Source organism: Rhinoderma darwinii (genome assembly GCF_050947455.1).
Source record: "Rhinoderma darwinii isolate aRhiDar2 chromosome 10 unlocalized genomic scaffold, aRhiDar2.hap1 SUPER_10_unloc_11, whole genome shotgun sequence".
In the NCBI taxonomy this organism is placed as follows: Eukaryota; Metazoa; Chordata; class Amphibia; order Anura; family Rhinodermatidae; genus Rhinoderma; species Rhinoderma darwinii.
Window position 1 is genome coordinate 433,252 of NW_027461831.1, and position 9,791 is coordinate 443,042.

Sequence of the window (9,791 nt, forward strand, 5' to 3'; positions counted from 1 at the left end):
GGATGGAGAAGATGGCGTCTGCCACGTGACCAACTCGGCGCCCAGACTCGTCGCTATATCCTCCATCAGAGGACTATATCTGGATCCTGTCACCTTTCCTCGTCTAGTATATCCCATTTTGTCAGAGGACACCGGATCCCCCGATGAGGAACCTGATCCAGGTGAGGACGGAGCTGTGCAGGACTCTGTATGAGAGATTTGTGAGCGCGAGGCCATCCCGGGCCCGCCGCCAACTTCCTCCCGATCTTTGTCAAAATAAAACTCCAGTTTGCCCTGTTACTTCAGACTTCTCTTACCCCTGGTCATCATCCACAGGCAGTTACGTATTTTCTCCAGGCAGAATAACCGGTTCGGAAAAGCCGTGCTGTGGTAGTCGCTGTGCTAGTGCCGGAGCTCACAGATCAAGCGGCCATCTCCCTCGGCAGCCAAACCACGCCCAGTTCTCTGCCCCATTTTGACAATGGGTCTGGTCCATTTTGGCATCGCCGTCAGTCACATGACTCCATGCAATTGAAATTGTTTCGCTGGTTATATCCGTCCGGATTTGATTTTGCATTAAGTCTATTTGTTTTTTTCTAGGTTCACGCCCCGTGATATGAATCCTTGGGCATTCTTACGTCTTCTGGGTGGAACGGAGAGCGGCAATACGGAATTCCAATACAGTCATTGGAGGTAGGGTATCAGTATACACCCACCTGTGCGCTGGAGATCAATGTGTAAAGGTATGTACAGTATATCTCATACATAATATCAAGTTATTGACATGCTGAGCTGCTGGTACAAACCAGTGGACGTAAAATTCCTTTAATCCGGCATTAATGAGATTATCAAATATTCCTGATCATTGGATAGATTTTATTTGTATCCCTAGAAGCCGTTCTATAGGAAAACAATTGGACCTATAATCTTTGTGCTCGTTCTCTGCACCATTTTGATCGTGACGTCCGCAATGTAATGGATGTGGTATCACATGACAATGGGTCAGGTCCGTTTTGGCATCGCCGTCAGTCACATGACTCCATGCAATAAACATGCATGCAGAAAAACCTCGGCCCGGGTGGAAAGTTCTTGCTACGTGCAATTTTTTATGTATTAATTTTGATATTTTGATCTTTTTTCACAGATCAGTGAAATGACAGCAAAGATCATAGAGTGGTCGATGTTGGTCCTCAATCTGGTGAATGTATTGAGCTACTATCAGAATATGCAGGTAAGTAGACGTCACCTCATTATCACCTCGTATACCAGACCTCGTAATTGAAGGCACTCAGGCTTATTGGCCGTTGTGCCCATGACTGGGTGGCAATGAAGGGGTTAACTAAGCCACGTTATGCTAGGGGGATTGTTCCATGTAGTGTTTACATTAGTGGGGCCTATTGGGTATGGGGTACCCGCCTATAGGGCATTTCTTGGGGGGATATAGGGCGGTCTTACCCACCCTCCCCGTTCTGTGTTTCTAAGGGCAAGGAGGGAAGACAGCTTCCTCTTCTGGCCGTTACTGCGCAGGGATTTGTTATTACAAAATTGTGAGTACACTTAACTGATTGTCATGGACCAGGAGGAGCTTGAAGAAATTATCCGTATCCGGATGCAGGACGAGGGTTCTGTATGGCTGCAGTCTCTTATTCAAGAGACTGTGGCACCGGCGTCTTCCCTACCTGGCACACTCCCTGTGCGACGATCCTCCCGCCGCTCCAGTCCGCCAGCACGTCTATCCCCCTTCGGCGACAGTAGAGTTCGCTCAATGTCGGCTAGACAGGCCACACACCGCACTCTCGCCGCAAGAACAGTGAGAGGTGGCTAAGGGGCCCGACGAGGATATCATTCCTCCATCGTCGGGTATGACATCTCCCACCAGCTTGGGCCGTGCTAGGCCTCGCCCCGGGGCCGCAAGGAGCTCGACCACCCGCACTCCACCAACGCATACAGTAGATCTGCCAGGGGGGCTCACCAGCGTTAAGGAGAACAGCAGGTACTGCATCTGGGGGGATAGCCGCTCAGCACTCCCTCCCAGGTACTGTAGCAGGGGGGATGGCATGAGACTCCCCCCCCCTCCGTTGAACGACGGGGATGATGGCTCTGTGGGGGACAGTGAAGAGGACTTCTTCCCCGGCGAACAGGAGCTACCTAGGGTGCAGCAACCACCACCACCTCCCCCTACACGGCCTGCGTTCGTCATACCCACAGGTTTGGGTTCTGGCTTACCTCCTGGCAGAGAATACTGAGAGGGCCTCTTCGGTTAGCTCAAGGGATACCAACCGGACCCGCCAGTCCCGTTCTCGCCGTTCATCCAGGCGCCGCTCATCTCGACGGTCAACTAGACATCATAAACGGCATAGAAGGTCGCCATCAAGGTCAAGCTACAGTTCAAGGTCAGAGAGCTCACGCACTGGGTCGTCACACCTCGGCAGTCCGCGGGACAGCCATGACCGACATCGCCATAGCAACCACGCCTCTGCTCGCCGTCGCTCAGCAAGACCAATCGTTGCGGTGGTACCAGTAGCACCCGCAGCACCTGTACCTCTACCGACACCCTCGACGGCTGTGGTCCCGGTATCGGCATCAGGATACGGTGAGTATGACTGCCTTCGGGCTTGGAGTTCAGGGGGAACGTCTGATGTTGATGCTTTTAATGTGTTGCGATCCCTGTTGGCGGGAGCCCCAGTGACTCCATCCGTGCCGGCCTCGCAGGTGGAGGCAGGTAAAACGCTAGTGGAGGCATCCACGTCAATGGCATCCCCGTCGTTGCCCGCCTTCAGGGATACTTATTTTTGCGGTATCCCCCCCCCCCTCGGTCCGCATTTGTCTGACGATACCAGGGAAAAAATTGCAAGGAACGAATATATTGATAGAGTTGTGGGGTGAGAAGTTAGCAAATTCGTCTATGGTGTTCTGTTCTGATAATGCCAGCGTGGTTCATGCCGTTATCCATTTAACTTCCTCTTCTGCGCCGGTTGTGGTTCTAATTAGACGTTTGGTTTTAAGATGCTTGCAGCACAACATTCAAATTAGGGCCCGTCATATTCCCGGTGTTCAAAATAATGTAGCTGACGCCCTTTCACGTTTTAATTGGCAGGTTTACCGTTCGCTCTGCCCTAGACGCCCTGTTTCCGTCCCCATCCTCATAAAGTTGTTACAGGTCCTTAAAGACATTTGTTCTTCCCATTTTGAAATATCCTTGTTTACAGCGGCCTTTGCTTTGGCCTTTTTTGCAGCGTTACGGATTTCGGAAATTGATTGCCATGTCGGCGGCCCGCCCGGGCGGTTTGTTAGCAAATGATGTGGCGTTATCCAGCTCTGGGATTCGATTCCCCATACGGAAATCCAAGACAGACATATTCGGCAGATGTTGTTGGGTATCTTTAAGGCCGGTTCCTGGGCCAGCCTGCCCTGTCTGGGCCGTCACGCTTTATACAGATGTTCGTGTGTCAGGTACCCAATTTTTCTCCCATGCCGATGGAAAAACCGCTCACTAGGTAGGTTCCAGTTCACGGCAATATTTCGGTCAGCCTTAACCCGTGCTGGCTTTCCCCCAAAGGATTTCAGAACACATTCATTCCGCATTGGAGCCGCTACAACGGCCAGTGGTTTCGGCCTATCTGATGAGGATGTTCGGCGTATCGGGCGGTGGCGTTCAAATTGTTTCGCTGGTTATATCCGTCCGGATTTGATTTTGCATTAAGTTTATTTGTTTCTTTCTAGGTTCACGCCCCGTTATATGGATCCTTGGGCATTCTTACGTCTTCTGGGTGGAACGGAGAGCGGCAATATGGAATTCCAATACAGTCATTGGAGGTAGGGTATCAGTATACACCCACCTGTGTGCTGGAGATCAATGTGTAAAGATATGTACAGTATATCTCATACATAATATAAAGTTATTGACATGCTGAGCCGCTGGTACAAATCAGTGGATGTAAAATTCCTTTAATCCGGCATTAATGAGATTATCAAATATTCCTGGTCATTGGATAGATTTTATTTATACCCCTAGAAGCCGTTCTATAGGAATACAATTGGACCTATAATCTTTGTGCTCGTTCTTTGCACCATTTTGATCGTGACGTCCGCAATGTAATGGATGTGGTGTCACATGACAATGGGTCAGGTCCGTTTTGGCATCGCCGTCAGTCACATGGCTCCATGCAATAAACATGAATGCAGAAAAACCTCGGCCCGGGTGGAAAGTTCTTGCTTTGTGCAATTTTTAATGTATTAATTTTGATATTTTGATATTTTTTCACAGATCTGTGAAATGACAGCAAAGATCATAGAGTGGTCGACGTTGGTCCTCAATCTGGTGAATGTATTGAGCTACTATCAGAATATGCAGGTAAGTAGACGTCACCTCATTATCACCTCGTATACCAGACCTCGTAATTGAAGGCACTCAGGCTTATTGGCCGTTGTGCCTATGACTGGGTGGCAATGAAGGGGTTAACTAAGCCACGTTATGCTAGGGGGATTGTTCCATCTAGTGTTTACATTAGTGGGGCCTATAGGGTATGGGTTACCCGCCTATAGGGCATTTTTTGGGGGGATATAGGGCGGTCTTACCCACCCTCCCCGTTCTGGGTTTATAAGGGCAAGGAGGGAAGACATCTTCCTCTTCTGGCCGTTACTGCGCAGGGATTTGTTATTACAAAATTGTGAGTACACTTAACTGATTGTCATGGACCAGGAGGAGCTTGAAGAAATTATCCGTATCCGTATGCAGGACGAGGGGTCTGTATGGCTGCAGTCTCTTATTCAAGAGACTGTGGCACCGGCGTCTTCCCTACCTGGCACACTCCCTGCGCGACGATCCTCCCGCCGCTCCAGGCCGCCAGCATGTCTATCCCCCTCCGACGACAGTAGAGTTCGTTCACTGTCGGCTAGAGATGCCGCACATGCGCACACCGCACTCTCGCCGCAAGTACAGCGAGAGGTGGCTAAGGGGCCCGACGAGGATGTTTTTCCTCCATTGCCGGGCATGACATCTCCCACCAGCTTGGCTCATGCTAGGCCTCGCCCCGGTGCCGCGAGGAGCACGACCACCCGCATTCCACCAACGCATACAGTAGATCTGCCGAGGGGGGCTCACCAGCGTTAAGGAGAACAGCAGGTACTGCATCTGGGGGGATAGCCGCTCAGCACTCCCTCCCAGGTACTGTAACAGGGGGGATGGCATGAGACCCCCTCCCTCCATTGAACGACGGGGATGATGGCTCCGTGGAGGAGAGTGAAGAGGACTTATTCCCCTGCGAACAGGAGCTACCTAGGGTGCAGCAACCACCACCACCTCCCCCTACACGGCCTGCGTTCGTCATACCCGCAGGTTTGGGTTCTGGCTTACCTCCTGGCAGAGAATACTGAGAGGGCCTCTTCGGTTAGCTCAAGGGATACCAACCGGACCCGCCGTTCCCGTTCTCGCCATTCATCCAGGCGCCGCTCATCTTGACAGTGAACTAGACATCGTAAACGGCATAGGAGGTCGCCATCAAGGTCAAGCTACAGTTCAAGGTCAGAGAGTTCACGCACTGGATCGTCACACCTTGGCAGTCTGCGGGACAGCCATGACCGATGTCGCCATAGCAACCGCGCCTCTGCTCACCGTCGCTCAGCAAGACCAATCGTTGCGGTGGTACCAGCAGCATCCGCAGCACCTGTACCTCTACCGACACCCTCGATGGCTGTGGTCCCGGTATTGGCATCAGGACACGGTGAGTATGACTGCCTTCGGGCTTGGGGTTCAGGGGGAACGTCTTATGTTGATGTTTTTAATGTGTTGCGATCCCTGTTGGCGGGAGCCCCAGCGGCTCCATCCCTGCCGGCCTCGCAGGTGGAGGCAGGTAAAACGCTAGTGGAGGCATCCACGTCCATGGCATCCCCGTCGCTACCCGGCTTCAGGGATTCTTATTTTTGCGGTATCCCCCCCCCCCCCCCTTGGTCCGCATTTGTCTGACGATACCAGGGAAAAAATAGCAAGGAACGAATATATTGATAGAGTTGTGGGGTGAGAAGTTAGCAAATTCGTCTATGGTGTTCTGGTCTGATAATGCCAGCGTGGTTCATGCCATTAACCATTTAACTTCCTCTTCTGCGCCGGTTGTGGTTCTAATTAGACGTTTGGTTTTTTAAGATGCTTGCAGCACAACATTCAAATTAGGGCCCGTCATATTCCCGGTGTTCAAAATAATGTAGCTGTCGCCCTTTCAAATTTTAATTGGCAGGTTTTCTGTTCGCTCTGCCCATGGCCAGCTGCCCGGATGCACTGTGGAGGATTCTGGATCTCAGCTGGTCCCCCTAGTAAGGTCATCCCTTGCGCCATCTACCTGGGCTACATGCGGTAAGGTGTGGAATGAGTGGCTGGATGTTGTCGGTGTTCGTTCCCTGGGTCCCAATGAAGCTACCCTCCGGTCTTACGTATTGGAATATCTGACTAGGTTATGGAACCGCGGGGCCTCAGGGGCAGTTGCGCAGCGTTGTCTTTCAGGTCTGGCTTTTTTCTTTAAATTGCGCGCATGGCCGGATGTCACCAAGTCATTTTTCATTGCGCAAGCATTAAAAGGGTGGAAGAAATCCACAGTTAGATGAGAAGCTAGACGCCCTCTTTCCTTCCCCATCCTCATAAAGTCGTTACAGGTCCTTAAGGACGTTTGTTCTTCCCATTTTGAAATATCCTTGTTTACAGCGGCCTTTGCTTTGGCCTTTTTTGCAGCGTTACGGATTTCGGAAAATGATTGCCATGTCGGCGGCCCGCCCGGGCGGTTTGTTAGCAAATGATGTGGCGTTATCCAGCTCTGGGGTTCGATTTCCCCATACGGAAACCCAAGACAGACATATTCGGCAGATGTTGTTGGGTATCTTTAAGACCGGTTCCTGGGCCAACCTGCCCTGTCTGTGCCGTCACGCTTTATACAGATGTTCGCGTGTCAGGTACCCAATTTTTCTCCCATGCTGATGGAAAAACCGCTCACTAGGTAGGTTCCAGTTCACGGCAATATTTCGGTCAGCCTTAACCCGTGCTGGCTTTCCCCTCAAGGATTTAGAAACACATTCATTCCGCATTGGAGCCGCTACCACGGCCAGCGGTTTCGGCCTATCTGATGAGGATGTTCGGCGTATTGGGCGGTGGCATTCAGATTGTTTCGCTGGTTATATCCGTCCGGATTCTATTTTGCATTAAGTTTATTTGTTTCTTTCTAGGTTCACGCCCCGTCATATGGATCCTTGGGCATTCTTACGTCTTCTGGGTGGAACGGAGAGCGGCAATACGGAATTCCAATACAGTCATTGGAGGTAGGGTATCAGTATACACCCACCTGTGTGCTGGAGATCAATGTGTAAAGATATGTACAGTATATCTCATACATAATATAACGTTATTGACATGCTGAGCCACTGGTACAAACCAGTGGATGTAAAATTCCTTTAATCCGGCATTAATGAGATTATCAAATATTCCTGATCATTGGATAGATTTTATTTGTATCCCTAGAAGCCGTTCTATAGGAATACAATTGGACCTATAATCTTTGTGCTTATTCTCAGCACCATGGTGATCGTGACGTCCGCAATGTAATGGATGTGGTGTCACATGACAATGGGTCAGGTCCGTTTTGGCATCGCCGTCAGTCACATGACTCCATGCAATAAACATGAATGCAGAAAAACCTCGGCCCGGGTGGAAAGTTCTTGCTTTGCGCAACTTTTAATGTATTCATTTTGATATTTTTTCACAGATCAGTGAAATGACAGCAAAGATCATGGAGTGGTCGATGTTGGTCCTCATGCTGGTGAATGTATTGAGCTACTATCAGAATATGCAGGTCAGTAGACATTACCTCATTATCACCTCGTATACCAGACCTCGTAATTGAAGGCCCTCAGGCTTATTGGCCGTTGTGCCCATGACTGGGTGGCAATGAAGGGGTTAACTAAGCCACGTTATGCTAGGGGGATTGTTCCATGTAGTGTTTACATTAGTGGGGCCTATAGGGTAAGGGGTACCCGCCTATAGGGCATTTTTTGGGGGGATATAGGGCGGTCTTACCCACCCTCCCCGTTCTGGGTTTATAAGGGCAAGGAGGGAAGACAACTTCCTCTTCTGGCCGTTACTGCGCAGGGATTTATTTCAAAATTGTGAGTACACTTAACTGATTGTCAGGAGGAGCTTGAAGAAATTTTCCATATCCGGATGCAGGACGAGGGTTCTGTATGGCTGCAGCCTCCTATTCAAGAGACTGTGGCACCGGCGTCTTCCCTACCTGGCACACTCCCTGCGCGACGATCCTCCCGCCGCTCCAGGCCGCCAGCACGTCTATCCCCCTCCGGCGACAGTAGAGTTCGCTCACTGTCGGCTAGACAGGCCGCACATGCGCACACCGCACTCTCGCCGCAAGTACAGCGAGAGGTGGCTAAGGGGCCCGACGAGGATGTCATTCCTCCATCTGACATCTCCCACCAGCTTGGGCCGTGCTAGGCCTCGCCCCGGGGCCGCGAGGAGCACGACTACCCGCACTCCACCAACGCATATAGTAGATCTGCCGAGGGGGTCTCACCAGCGTTAAGGAGAACAGCAGGTACTGCATCTGGGGGGGATAGCCGCTCAGCACTCCCTCCCAGGTACTGTAGCAGGGGAATGGCATGAGACTCTCCCCCCCCCCCCCGTTGAACGACGGGGATGATGGCTCCGTGGGGGACAGTGAAGAGGACTTCTTCCCCTGCGAACAGGAGCTACCTAGGGTGCAGCAACCACCACCACCTCCCCATACACGGCCTGCATTCGTCATACCCGCAGGTTTGGGTTCTGGCTTACCTCCTGGCAGAGAATACTGAGAGGGCCTCTTTGGTTAGCTCAAGGGACCCGCCGTTCCCGTTCTCGCCGTTCATCCAGGCGCCGCTCATCTCGACGGTCAACTAGACATCGTAAACGGCATAGGAGGTCGCCATCAAGGTCAAGCTACAGTTCAAGGTCAGAGAGCTCACGCACTGGGTCGTCACACCTCGGCAGTCCGCGGGACAGCCATGACCGACGTCGCCATTGCAACCGTGCCTCTGCTCGCCGTCGCTCAGCAAGACCAATCGTTGTGGTGGTACCAGTAGCACCCGCAGCACCTGTACCTCTACCGACACCCTCGACGGCTGTGGTCCCGGTATTGGCATCAGGACACGGTGAGTATGACTGCCTCGGGCTTGGGGTTCAGGGGGAACGTCTGATGTTGATGTTTTTAATGTGTTGCGATCCCTGCCGGCCTCGCAGGTGGAGGAAGGTAAACCGCTAGTGGAGGCATCCACGTCCATGGCATCCCCGTCGCTGCCCGCCTTCAGGGATACTTATTTTTGCGGTTCCCCCCCCCTCGGTCTGCATTTATCTGACGATACCAGGGAAAATATAGCAAGGAACGAATATATTGATATTTGGTCCCTGGTGTCTGTGGACTCGGCGACAATCGATAGGGAACGACGTTTTGAAAGGGGTGTCCCTGCCAAGCCAAAGGTAGCAAAAACATTTAATAACTGGCTACAAGCTTTCGCTGTACTGGGCTGCGTAGTTTCGCAGAGGTTCCCCGAAAAGTCTTTCCAACTATTTGTATATTTGTATACTATTTTTAGCGCCTATAAGTCCCATCGGGGTTCAGCTTGGTGGCGCTACGATGAGGAGCTCCGCAGGCGTATGTTGCAAAAACCAGAGGTCGGTTGGGATACAAAAGCTACGGATGTTTGGCTGAGGCTTATGATGTCGCAGCGCCCCTTTCAGCCAGCAGCCCTCTCCCCACCCGCGTTTGGCCGTCCCTCCGCTGGGGTCG